This window comes from Chiloscyllium plagiosum, chromosome 12, assembly GCF_004010195.1.
Source record: "Chiloscyllium plagiosum isolate BGI_BamShark_2017 chromosome 12, ASM401019v2, whole genome shotgun sequence".
Lineage (NCBI taxonomy): Eukaryota > Metazoa > Chordata > Chondrichthyes > Orectolobiformes > Hemiscylliidae > Chiloscyllium > Chiloscyllium plagiosum.
The window spans coordinates 81,992,813-82,006,589 of NC_057721.1; positions in this window are offsets into that span (position 1 = coordinate 81,992,813).

Sequence of the window (13,777 nt, forward strand, 5' to 3'; positions counted from 1 at the left end):
ACCACCTTCCTAATCTGCAATCTTCTTCCTGACCTCTCCGCCCCCATCCCCACTCCGGCCTATCACCCTCACCTTAACCTCCTTTCACCTATCGCATTTCCAACGCCCCTCCCCCAAGTCCCTCCTCCCCGACCTTTTATCTTAGCCTGCTTGGCACACTTTCCTCATTCCTGAAGAAGGGCTCACGCCCGAAACGTCGATTCTCCTGCTCCTTGGATGCTGCCTGACCTGCTGTGCTTTTCCAGCAACACATTTTCAGCTCTGATCTCCAGCATCTGCAGTCCTCACTTTCTCTCAGCTGCCCAAAGGCATCATGACCTCCCCAATAAATAAATCTTCCAAACAACAGACTCCTCTAGACTCCCAGAGCCTAAACCCAGAGTCCTTCAACTTTGGCCAAAATCCTAACATTCCTACTTTGGGAGTGAAAGGGAAGTTTTTTGAAAGTTGCCCTCACCTTGTGACATCATTCTCCAAGCTTTAACTGTGTTAAGGACAATCAGGTTTCTGCCCTGGTCCATAACAGTCCTCATCTTGTCCATAAACAACAAATTGATGAGGGGGCATTCTGCCTGGGAGGCCTCGATTTCCAACCGGAGTGACCTTGGGTCCTGAAGCGTCCAGTCAGCCACATAGGATAGTAAGGAACTTCACTGATATTTCTTAAAATCTGGGAAATCCAAACCTCCCATCCCCTGCAGAAGCTGCAATTTGGCCAGAGGTAGTTTACGATGCCAGATGAAAGATCCAAGCCAACTATAAAGCCTCCATAGTGACTTCCTGGGCAGCATCAAAGGGAGCATCCGCATGGGATACAATAAACAAGGAAGAACATTCATTTTGACCAGAGCTTTTTTACTCAAACAGGATATCGGAAGATGCTCCCAGTGCCCAAGGCCCCACCTTACCTTTTCTAGCAACTGCACAAAGTTAGCTTTATATAACTGATCGAAGACAGGGGTGGTGGGGGGGGAGGAGTGATTAAAAATGTCTCGATACAAAAAACCTCCCTGTGACCACCGGAAGAGGAAACGGTTCCACCCCCCAGGTCAGATATTCTAGTGAGGCCCCCCCACAAGTATGGCTTCCAATGTCACGAAATTAGTTTTATACCCCGAGAACAAGCCAAATGGATTAATCACTTGTATTAAACAGGACACAGATGTCATTGGATTAAGTTAAAAAAAAGAACATCATCGGTGTAAAGAGTGATCTTATGCCTGGCTGACCCTACCTCCGGGGCAATTATGTTGTGGTCCCTCCAGATAGTCTCCCCCAGCGCCTCAATCCTCAATGTGAACAATCACAGTGAGAGAGGGTACCCTTGTTGACTGTCTCTGCCAATACTACAATTGTCAGGCATTATACCTTAGACCTTAGTGAGAACCATTGCTTTCGGGTCACTATATAACACTGCCACCCACCTGGCAAAAACCACTGCAAGACCAAACTGCTCCAGGACATAAAAGAGGTACGGCCACTCAACCCGGTTAAACACTTCCTCTGCATCCAGGGGGATTACCAAGCTCGGAATCGACCCTTGCTGGCACACCTGGACCATGTTTAATACTCTTCTAATATTATTAGTAGACCTAAGACTCTTAATAAACCTTGTCTAGTCCTTCTTTACCATGAAGGGCAACGCCCTCTCCAACCTTAATGGCAGCATTTTTGACAGGATTTTAAAACCCACGTTCAGTAACGATATGGGCCTGTACAAAGTGCAATCCTCTGGGACTTCCCCTTTTTTAAGGATAAGAGAAATATTTGCTTCTCTCAGAGAGGGTGGGAGGCAGTCCTGACGTTACAAGTAGTTGTACATATCCAACAGTGGCCCGGTCAGCTTGTCTATAAACTCCTTGTAAAATTCACTTTGAAACCGTCTGGGCTGGGTGCTTTACTACTCTGGAGCTGCCTCACCGCCTCCTGTATTTCCTAAATTATCAGGAAGGGCATTCAGAAAGGACGCCTGCTCTGAAGTTACACCTGGAAGGTCCAGGGTCTCAAAAAAGGATTCCATCTTCACCAATCTGTTCTCACAGCCCTCCGACTGACACAGCTCAGAGTAAAACTTCCTAAATGCTGCATTAATCTTTTTGACATTGTAAGTAAGAGTGCCAGCACTCTCTCTGATGGATGTGATAGATTGGGGGCATTCTCCTTTCTGGCCAAGTGCGCTAGATATCTACTCGGCTTATCACTGTACTCGAATAATCTCTGTTTTGCAAAAGAGATTTCCCTCTTTGCTGTTTGGGTGAGTGCAGCATTCAGAGCAGGTCTGAGGGCTGTAATCCGCTGTAACTTGCTCAAACACATTGTGTCAAAGTATGCTGTCTCAGGCAACCCTACAACAAACGCTTCTGCTCTCCCCTCTGTCGCTTCCGGGTCGCTGAGTAAGAAATAATCAAACCCCATGCATTGGCCTTGGCAGTCTTCCATTACACTGATGGATTACTGGCTGCATCCGAATGAATGTCCCAAAAGATGTTAAATTCCCACGAAAAATACTCTATAAACTTGCTATCTTTCAAGAGGAAAGGGTCCATGTGTCAGTGCCGCGAGCCCATCCCATTACCACCGGCCTTGACCTCCATGTGCACTGCTGCATAATCAGAAATGGCTACGTTCCCTATTCTGCAGGACAGCACCAAATTCAAATAGGTCAATGGGACACAAACTGTGTAGCACTTGAGTTAGACAAAAACCTGAAATCCCTCCCCTCAGGGTGAAGACATCCACCAACCCCAGCTTCCTGCTCAGGTCCACCAACTGCCTGGATTGCGGGGATATACCCACAAGACTCCTAGGCATCCTGTCCACTTCAGGGTCAATAATTCGATTAAAGTCTCCCCCTATAATGTACGATGCACCCATCAACCTGGGAAGTGTATCCATTAAAGATTTGAGGGGATGTGCCAGGGGGGTGATATACATTCAAGATCCCATACTCCTCTCCATGTATTAAAGCTTTAAGAATCATAAACCGCCCATATTCATCCTTAATTTAGTCTAACAGCTAAAATGGGAGATTCTTCTGGATGAGTACAGCAACTCCTCTACTTTTCAAATTAAAGGATGAGAAAAACACCCATCTGAACCCTCCCTGCTGTAACTTCAAGTGCTCCTTATTGGTTAGATGTTTTTCTTTCTTTTCTAAGGCTTGTAAGTATCTTTTTTTCTCTTAATTGGTGAATGACTCCCCTTAATATTCCAAGTGCACTATTTAAATAAATGGTTAGCCATAACCGTCCGACACAGTCCGTGACCCCCGCGGGAGGAAGAACCCCACACATAGTGTGCTGAGTGAAAACAGCAAACAGTTCGTATACATTTAAAAATTCTACTACTAAAACTGCCAAATCAAAACTTCTAACAACTACTTCTACAACAGACCAACATATAACACAAATGAGAGGAGACTTGCCCCCTTGCCCACAGGGGGCGCTCACACTACCCATTAACCCCTCAATGGCTCCTTCGAGCTGAAGCCGAGCCCCAGCTCCAGACAAAGTGAGGAAAAGTTACACACATCTTATAACAAGAAGGTTGAAAGTGGGCACTCAACCCGTCCCCTCCATACTGTAACCCTGGGCAGTCCTGGTAGAAAAGAAATATATACCCCACGCCTCCCCCAACCACCCCTCCCCTTTGCATACCAAGGGAGAAAAACAAAAAGGAAATTAGGAGAAAAAACAACAAAGGATAGGGGGAGGGAAGAGAGAGGGAGAAGAGAGAGGGAGAAGAGCGAGAAAAAGAGAAAAACAACAATGAGGACCTCCATATATATTAAAAAAAACCCAACAACCAGGTAAACCAGGTAAACTACAGAGAAAAACCAGGTAAATTACAGAGAAAAACCTTTGCCTTTTCCAGTGAGTCAATTAAACATGGACCCTCTGTGGTTGAAACGTAGTATTGCTGCATATCTTACAGAATACTGGATATTCAAGTCCCTCAGCCGCCTTTTTAGCTCATCAAAGGCCTTCGTCTTATGAATCATGACCACGGCGATGTCTTGGAAAAGCATAATTCATGATCCTTTGTATATCAGAGCCTGTGGGTTCTTCCCCAGTGCTCGAGAGGCTTCCAGCATTATTTGTTCATCTGTGTAATGCTGGAGTTGCACTAGGACCGGGCGGGGACGCTGGTCCGATCCGGGCCTGCGCACTGCGACCCGGTGGGCCCGCTCGATCCGCACTCGGCCTACCTCGACTTCCAGCCTCAGAAACTGCGGGAGCCATTGCTCCAAGAAGCTGACGAGCTGGCCTTCTTCCTCCCGTTCTGGAAGCCTCACCGGATGGATGTTCTTCCGACGACCTCGATTTTCGAGGTAATCGACCTGCTCCTCCAAGGCCCGAACCTGCCGTTCCAGGGCCTGGACCCGACCCGCCGAGGATTCCGCCGCGATTTCGGAGGCTGCGTCACATTGTTCCACCTCCCAGATGCACTGCCTGAGACGCTGGATCTCGGACACACTCCTACAGCATGACCGAGATCGGTTCCAGCCTGGCCCGGGGTCTCCTCCATCGTTGAATCGATCTTCTCTCAGAGTTTCACAAACTCCGAGACCAGGCCCTGCTCCACAGGTAAGGCCCCTGGGGCGTTCACGGAGGCTGACACTGAGGCCATAAGCGTGTCCGTTGCTGCAGGGAGGTGCCTTACTTGCTGTGATATTTGCGGTCACTTCCCTTTAGTCATTCTTTAACTATTTTAAACCGACACTCAACAATTCTGGGGATCAAAAACTAACAGTTTCTGCCACAATGGGTAATAAAGGGAGGGTGAGTGTACCACTTTGTCTGGGTTCTGGTGCAGAGCTCAGCAGGGCACACCTACTGGGTTGCCGCCATCTTGAATTGCCTGGGTGAATAGTTGTTAATGGGGACTGTTAGGGGCTGTCAATGTGTAGGATGTAATAGCAGACTGTGATAACCAGGTTTGGTGTGTGGGGGGATGGGGTAAGGACGTGGGAGAAGATGCCTCAAAGCCTAAAATTGGTGAACTTGACATTGAGTCCAAGAAGGCTGCAGGGTCCCCAAGTAGAAAATGAGGTGCTGTTCTTCCAGCTTACACTGAGCCTCACTGGAGCACTGCAGCAAGCCTGAGACAGCGATAAGAACAAAGAAAATTTACAGCCCAGGAACAGGCCCTTCAGCCCTCCAGGCTTGAGCTGATCCAAATCTACTGTCTAAACCTGTCGCCCAATTCCGAAGCATCTGTATCCCTCTGCTCCCCACCTACATGCATCTATTCAAACGCATCTGAAATGAATCTACCATGCCTGCCTCTACCACCTCTGCTGGCAATGTGTTCCAGAGATGTTGACCAGGGAACAGGGTGGTCTGTTTAAGTGGCAGGCAACTGGCAGCTCAGGATGTTTCTTACAGACAGAACGTAGGTGTTCTGTGAAGCAGTCACCCAGTCTACGCTTCATTTCCTCGATGTAGAGGAGACCACATTGTGAGCAGTGAATGCAATTGACTGGACTGAGCAAAGTGCAGCTAAAGTGTTGCTTCACCTGCAAAGTATGTTTGGGCCCTTGGATACTGAGGAGGGAGGAAGTAAACGGACAGGTGTTACACCTTCAGCAATGGCAGGGGTAGGTGCTGTGAGGCTGTGGGGGTGTTGGGAGTGAAGGAATAGTGGAGCAGGATGTCCCAGAGGGAACAGTCCCTGCAGAAGGCGGACAAGGGAGGGGAGGGGGATATGTGTCTGCTGTGGTATTCTGCTGGAGGTGATGGAAATGGTGGCTGACACTCCCACGGATGTGGCTGCTGGTGGGATGGTAAGTAAAGACAAGGGGGGCCCTATGGCTGTTGGGAGAGGGAAGAGAGAGGGTGAGGGCAGAAGTGCGGGAGATGGGTCAGACCTGGTTGAAGGCCCTGTCAACTACTGTTCTTGACAATCCTCGTTTGAGGAAGAAGGTGGACATTCCGGGTTCTCCGTTGTCGATCATTGGAACATATGTGATGGAGATAGAGGAACTGGAAGAATGGAATAGAGTCTTTACAGGAAGCAGTGTGTAAAGATGTATAATCAAGGTAACTCTGCGATTTGGTTTGGTTCGTAGTGGATACTGGTGACCAGTCTATACCCAGAAATGGAAACACAGATGTTGGGGAAGGGGAAGAGTCAGAGATAGACCAGGCGAAGGTGGGAACGATATGGAAATTGGCTGTTGCCAGACCTGCTGAGAATAATTAGATGGTTGTGTTGGACACACGTGGATAAGATGTGTTGAAGCGGCTTTCTCTGCGCTGTATACCTTTTTGACTCTTTGTATTTATCCCTTTGGTTGATCACACCAATCCTCAGGACAACTGCAAATACAGCATCAACTTTGAAGACCATAATTAGAACTTATTATCAGGTTTGCCCTAATGATTGGGATTGCTGTGGTTAATCATGTGACACAAGCCATAGTTTAACTAACACGACAGGGTAAAAGAATTCGCTTGATATTGTTTGTCACGAGTGATGTACTTGACGAGTACACAGGCTACTGTCCATTGACCTGAGATATGGACATGACGCGAGAGAACCAGGTACACTGATTAAAGAAATTTTATTAAAGGAAGCTTTGGAGACAACGTTTCCAGCTTATGTTTCACGTTTCAAAATATGAGAGTAAACCAAAAATAAAGATATTTAAACAGTGCTCACCAGTGAAACTGATGAAGATAAAAAGGACTAATGTGTGAAACTTGGTTGCAGGAGACGAAAGTGTTGCTTCCTGTCTCTGGGGGAAGCATTAAAAGTATTGTTCACTGAACGTTATCCAATTATTTAAAAAAAAATCAATGATGTGAATTACATACTCCAAACAGGAGGAGAGAATTAGCAAATGTATCATATTACTTTGTTAAAGATGTTATGGCAGTGAGGATAGTCAGGAGTATAGTTACACAGTGAAAGAAATTGGAAGTGAAACTAAAATATCAGAACAATTCGTGAATGACTAAGAAATTGAAAATTTAACATTTGTTCCTCTAGAAATCAGTTTACATAACAGCAATGTACAAAATATGCTAACTCGCATAATAAATTATCTTCCTGACAACAATTGGTGTGACTAACTGTGGCTATTATAGAAGATTATGGCTACCATAGACTCATAAACCAATGTTTGAATATAACAGGAGAAATGTCTTTGGCCGTTTGTGATGTTAACATAGGCACTGCCTATAAAAAAAACATCCTCACCGACTCAGTCCAGAGATGTTGGATGTAGGTTTGCTCGCTGAGCTGGAAGGTTCATTTCCAGACGTTTCGTTACCCTACTAGGTAACATCTTCAGTGGGCCTCATGTGAAGCAAAGCTGAAAATTCCTGCTTTCTCTTTATATGTTTGGGTTTCTTTGGGTTGGTGATGTCATTTCCTGTGGTGATGTTATTTCCTGTGGTGAAGTCACTTCCTGTTCCTTTTCTCAGGTGGTAGATGGGGTCTAACCTGATGTGTTTGTTGATAGAGTTCCGGTTGGAATGCCATGCTTCTAGGAATTCTCATGCGTGTCTTTGTTTGGCTTGTCCTGAGAAAAGGAATAGGAAGTGATTTCACCACAGGAAGTAATATCACCAAACCAAAGAAACCCAAACATATAAATAGAAAGCAGAAATTTTCAGCATTGCTTCGCCTGAGGCCCACTGAAGATGTTACCTACTAGGGTAACGAAACGTCTGGAAATGAACCTTGCAGCTCAGCGAGCAAACCTGCATCCAAAACCTCAACCTGAGCTACAAATCTTCCCAAAACTCACTCAGTCCAGAGAACCTAGCTGAAGTGCTTGAAGAGAATAAGTTCATAATGGACAATGGTATTCCTAAAGCAAGTCATAGTAGCCGGTGCTAACATTATTTTTTTGATACATTGGCATGAGTGGACTTTGTCACAAGTTTGTTGCAGACATCAGCACTGTTGTGGCTCCTTTTTGCAAACTTGTTGAAAAAAAGGCAGGAAATCAGAATGGAATAGGAATGTCAGAGTGTCTTTTCTCAGCAGGTCTGCAAACATCCAATTTTTATATCTTAAAAGCTGATTTGACAATCACACCAGTTTTTAGTAACATCAAATTACATGAAGCTATTCAACTTGACTTTTTAACAGCAACATTGGTATGGGAGCCATTTTACCACGAGACGCTGAAACAAGGATTCAACAGCCTGCCTATTATTTTATGAAGAAACTGAACACACCAACAGAAACATTCTGAGGATAAAGAGGCATCAAGTCTGGTGCTGACCCTAACATCAAGAATGTGGAATGTTATTTATACAGACTTGTTGTTCTTTCAAAACAGTTTGGGACAAGAATCTTACAATTGGTTTGGTGGAGTTTAATGATCCAGCCATACAGTTATAAAAAAATACAAACTTGCAGCTGGCATTTTATCAAGAACACATACAGAGGAAATTGAATGCAGTGAAACAAATGGATGCATATAAGATATAGGCAAAAGTGAGGACGCAGATGCTGGAAATCAGAGTCTAGATTAGAGTGGTGTTGGAAAAGCACAGCAGGTCAGGCAGCATCTGAGGAGCAGGAAAATTGACGTTTCGGGTAAATGCCCTTCACCAGCACCACTCTAATCTAGACACTGCATATAAAATATACTTGCCATGAAACTCATAATATTTTATTGTCATTTTAAAATTTCTGTTCATGGAACATAGAAAAAGAGATAAAGGGGAATTTTTGATGGGAAATTAAAATGCCTTATAAAGACACATTTTCATTCTTCTTTGGGACAGGGTCAGGTCTGGTGAAAGGTATGTAATTTATGTACTTTGTTGTAGTTTAGATTTCAAACTAGTGGCATGTGGGTATTGGCTATTTTCGTGAAAAGTTTAAAAGCAAAATCATGATCGGAGAATGCTTTACAGAATCATGACCTAATCCAGTATGTGAAAGTGAGGACTGCAGATGCTGGAGATCAGAGTTGAAAGGTGTGGTGCTGGAAAAGCACAGCCGGTCAGGCAGCATCTGAGGAGCAGGAGAATCAATGTTTCGACTCTAATCCAGTATGTGTCAGAGAGCAGGTAATCGCAAAATGCACTGGAATGCTAATAGAAAATAGGTTATGATGTGGAGTTTATGCCAGGGCATCAAAATGTTGAAAGCATGACCTTGCTTTGGCTTAGAATAATCAAAGATTCATTTTAGCTTGAAAAACAGAGAAAATTTTAGGGTAAGTTTGGAGGAGACCTGACTGGGGTCAGGCCCAAATATAGTTTCTCTCCTAGAAAGATAAATAGGACAGAGCAGGGAATGCTCAGTTATCTTGATATAAAAGTTTAGTTTGTAAAGTGCCAGACAAGTACTGTTTGGTTAGAAATTAGCAGATTATTAAAAGACTGGTAATGTTTAAATTTTTCACTTCCTGAGTATCCATATCACTGGACAGAATCAGTGAATCAAACTTTAAAAAGATTTCAATTCAGAGAGTAATTTCTGTGGAATTGAAATACTGCGAAGTGACGGTATTGAGGAATAGATGAGACTGCTATTTTTTAAAGCTCTTTCTGACAGTGTACAGCTAGATAGTTTGGTTGGTGCAATAAGCCTGTTTTATTGCAAGAGAATCCACAGCTTTGTGTGCCTTTGTTTCAGTGAATAACCACCACATTAAATAGCAATAAACTCTATCAAACCACATTTCATTCTGGGCTCTGACTTGTGTAGTAATAACGTCGATTGGAATCATAACAGATTCATTTCTCTAAGACCAAATACACTGATGATCTAAAAGGCGCCAGTTTAATCAGGCTTTCTTGAGTGAACAAAGGGTTTAATTCATTAGTTAATAAATACAACACACACACACACACACATAGAAGTCATAAGAAGTCCAAATAAAAGCTAAAAAAAACACTGTGATGGATCTCTGATCATTTGTTAATAGAACATTGCAGTATTTCGATATGTGGTGAAGATAACATTGTGGTTTGCTATTGAAGGGTAGATTTTGAGATCCTTGCAATGTTTGGCAGATTGACTGATATTCTTTTACCCTGGTTCCTTTTGATGGTGGCTGGTTAACAGCATTTAGATGAGAGAGAACTTTCTTTCCTCTTTTACCTGTAATGCAGAGATGGTTAATGGCACTCATCCACACTAGCACGACAGGTCACTAAAGCGCACAGACCAGATTGGAGAAAGTTTTTAATTTTCACAAAAATAGCCAATACCCATATGCCACTAGTTTGAAATCTAAACTACAACAAAGTACATAAATTACATACCTTTCACCAGACGTGACCCTGTCCCAAAGAAGAATGAAAATGTGTCTATATGAACACAGATGATTCAGCAGGAGCTAGGTTCCTGCTGAGAAAGGGGCAAATAATCAGCCTCTCATTATCTCGTCCCTTTGTAGTTTTACTGCTTGAAGTTCCCTGGCTCTATCTGGGTCGGATATTCCATAGATCCACAGAGGGCTCTGCTATAAACTTAACATACAACCACAATCAGGTTTTGACTGTCACCATCCTCTTTCAAAAAAACACGTTAGAATTAGAAATTAAATGTGTCCTTAAGTACTTGAAGGTTCTGATCTATTGTTACAACAGTTGTTTCTTCCTAAAATTTGCTGCATTTGTGCTGATCAAATTTCATCAAACCAACCTTTCGCACATCTTCTACACTGACATCCTCACTGCCTCCTATAGATTTTGGAATCTGCTCAGTGGTAAACGTTGGGATTCCTGAAGAAGGGCTTATGCCCGAAACGTCGATTCTCCTGTCCCCCTGGATGCTGCCTGACCTGCTGCGCTTTTCCAGCAACACATTTTCAGCTCTGATCTCCAGCATCTGCAGACCTCACGTTCTCCTCATGTCTACCAGTTCAATCTGAGATGCCTTGTATAGATACACTGTCAACAATCCTTCTTCATGGTGTTAGTTTAACTTATTGGTACTGAGAGGTGAACAATGTCCACACAAAATCTTCAATAGAAATTCACTCTGTCTTATGAAATAGAACATAATATAGGTTTACACATAATACTTAATAGCTAGTAACATTACAAATGAATAATTTGGTAAACTTGTGAGACACCACCTTGATTAACAAGAAAGTACACATTACTGGGTAGATACACTGGTTCAGTATCAGAGGTAAGTTCAAATTACAACTGAACAATAACTGATTAGCTCCTCTCAGGAAGGTCCTTCAGATCCTGATGCCTGGAGCTTACCTCGTGTGGGGAGTTAACCCTTTGCAAACATATATCTGGCGCCAGAGTCAGCCACTTAAGACAGCCTCATCCTTCAATATGATGCTGTTTAATCACGTTACTTCACATTCCCACCTACCCGATAACCTTTTACCCAACAATCTAGCTACCCTGCCTTCAAAATATTCCAAGAATCTGCTTGCACCATACTTGGAGAGAGAGAGTTCCAAAAATTCACAACTCTATCTGAGGGGGAGAAAAAATATCACCGGATCGCTGTCTGAAGGTGACCCTGATTTCCGGATTCTTCCGCAAGAGGAAATACCTTCTCCACATCCAGCCTGTCAAGACGCATTATGTCATCTCTTAATCTTCTAAACTCCAGCAGATACTGGATTAATTTGTTCAACCTTTCTTCATTAGAAAACTCACCAAGTATGAGACTAGTAAATTGTCTCTGAACTGCACACAATGCATTTATCCTTCCTGAGATGAATTTTATGTTTTTACATGGTATTCCCGATGGGGTCTCATGCTGTAAAACTAAGCATAACTTCTCTACTTCTGTATTCAATTTGTGTTATAATGAGCATAATAAAATTGCTGTCCCAACTACTTGCTGTACCTGCACATCAGGGATGAAAGATCACTCGGCAGCTCAGACCTCTCCAAACTCTCACTATTTAGAGATTGCAATTTAAAAAGAAAATCATTTCTGCTAATTGTTCTGTTCACACAGCGAGCTCACGGCAGAGTAGGACACTCTAACCTGAGATCCTCTGCTCCACCTGCTCTTCTTGTTTCTTTCCTACTTTTCTCTCACTCTCAGGAGTTCCAGAGCATCCTGAGGGCAATCCCGAATCCCAGAGCATCCTGAGGGGAATCCCGAATCCCAGAGTGCCCTGAGAGCAATCCCGAATCCCAGAACACCCTGAGGGAAATCCCAGATCCCAAAGCACCCTGAGTGCAATCCCGAATCCCAGAGCATCCTGAGGGGAATCCCAAATCCCAGAGCACCCTGAGGGGAATCCCAGCCCAAAGCACCCTGAGGGCAATCCCAATCCCAGAGCACCCTAAGGAGAATCCCGAATCCCAGAGTGCCCTGAGAGCAATCCCGAATCCCAGAACACCCTGAGGGGAATCCCAGATCCCAAAGCACCCTGAGGGCAATCCCAATCCCAGAGCACCCTGAGGAGAATCCCGAATCCCAGAGTGCCCTGAGAGCAATCCCGATCCCAGAGTACCCTGAGGGCAATCCCGAATCCCAGAGCACCCTGAGGGGAATCCCAGATCCCAAAGCACCCTGAGGGCAATCCCAAATCCAGAGCACCCTGAGGGGAATCCCGAATCCCAGAGCACCCTGAGAGCAATCCCAAATCCCAGAGCACCCTGAGGGGTATTCCGAGTCCCAGAGCACCCTAAGGGGAATCCCGAATCCCAAAGCACCCCGAGGGCAATCCCGAATCCCAGAGCACCTTGAGGGGTATCCCGAGTCCCAGAGCACCCTAAGGGGAATCCCGAATCCCAAAGCACCCCGAGGGCAATCCCGAATCCCAGAGCACTTGAGGGGGGAATCCTGATCCCAGAGCACCCTAAGGGCAATCCTGAACCCAGAGCACCCTGGGGGGAATCCCGATCCCAGAGCACCCTGGGATGAATCCCGATCCCAGGGCACCCTGAGAGCAATCCTGAATCCCAGAGCACCCGAGGGCAATCCTGATCCCAGAGCGTCCTGAGGGCAATCCCGAATCCCGACCGGTGGGAGGTGAAGTGGGTCCTGGTGCAGGGTATCTTCCCTTGTTGCTGCTGATGGCGGTATGGAGTGGTCTGGAAGCAGGAGAAATGCTGGACAGATGCTGGACTTGGTCCTGGCGCCACGTGCTGAGCTGCTGCTGTTTAGAATTCTTTACCGGACTGTAATGTAAATCCTTTTCACCAATGTTATAACTACCTCATTTCTAAGTTAGACACAAATTAATGCTACTGCTTTCCTTTTAATCCTCTTTTGTATAACAACACTATATTGTTTTTACTCATTAAGGTTTGTACCTGGGTACTTGTACCTAAGATGACATCATTAAAGGCAGCCACTGTAAAAACTTTTCAGTATTTCTGTACTGGAGTACAAGTGACAATAAAGGATATCCACATTCAATGTGGTCAATGTCACATCAGACTCTATTTAACTGTTGTAACCAACTTATACAACAACCAGCTCCCGTCCTCAGGAGCTGTGTACCTCAGCTGTTTAATTGCTTCCCTGTCTCACAATTATTGCCAGGTTTGCTCAGCATTCTCAGCATTGTCTCCTTTTGTTGAGGATTCAGATCTCTGCTGGCTTTTATGAATGGACAGCACTAACCATGGATTCAGTATCAATGTTCATTTTGTCTTTGTCCCTCAGGTTGAGGCATGAATGAGAGTGTTGGACTGTGTGAATGTGTCAAGCTCTGATATAGTTGTGACTGTGAAAATAAAAAAAAATAAAAAGGTGTTGATGAGGACCAGGAGTTAGACAGTTCGATAAAATCCATTCGCTGTACAACACCTCCAGACTAAATGTGCTCACGTGCTATTTTAATCAAGGCTGCAGAAATCTAAAATAA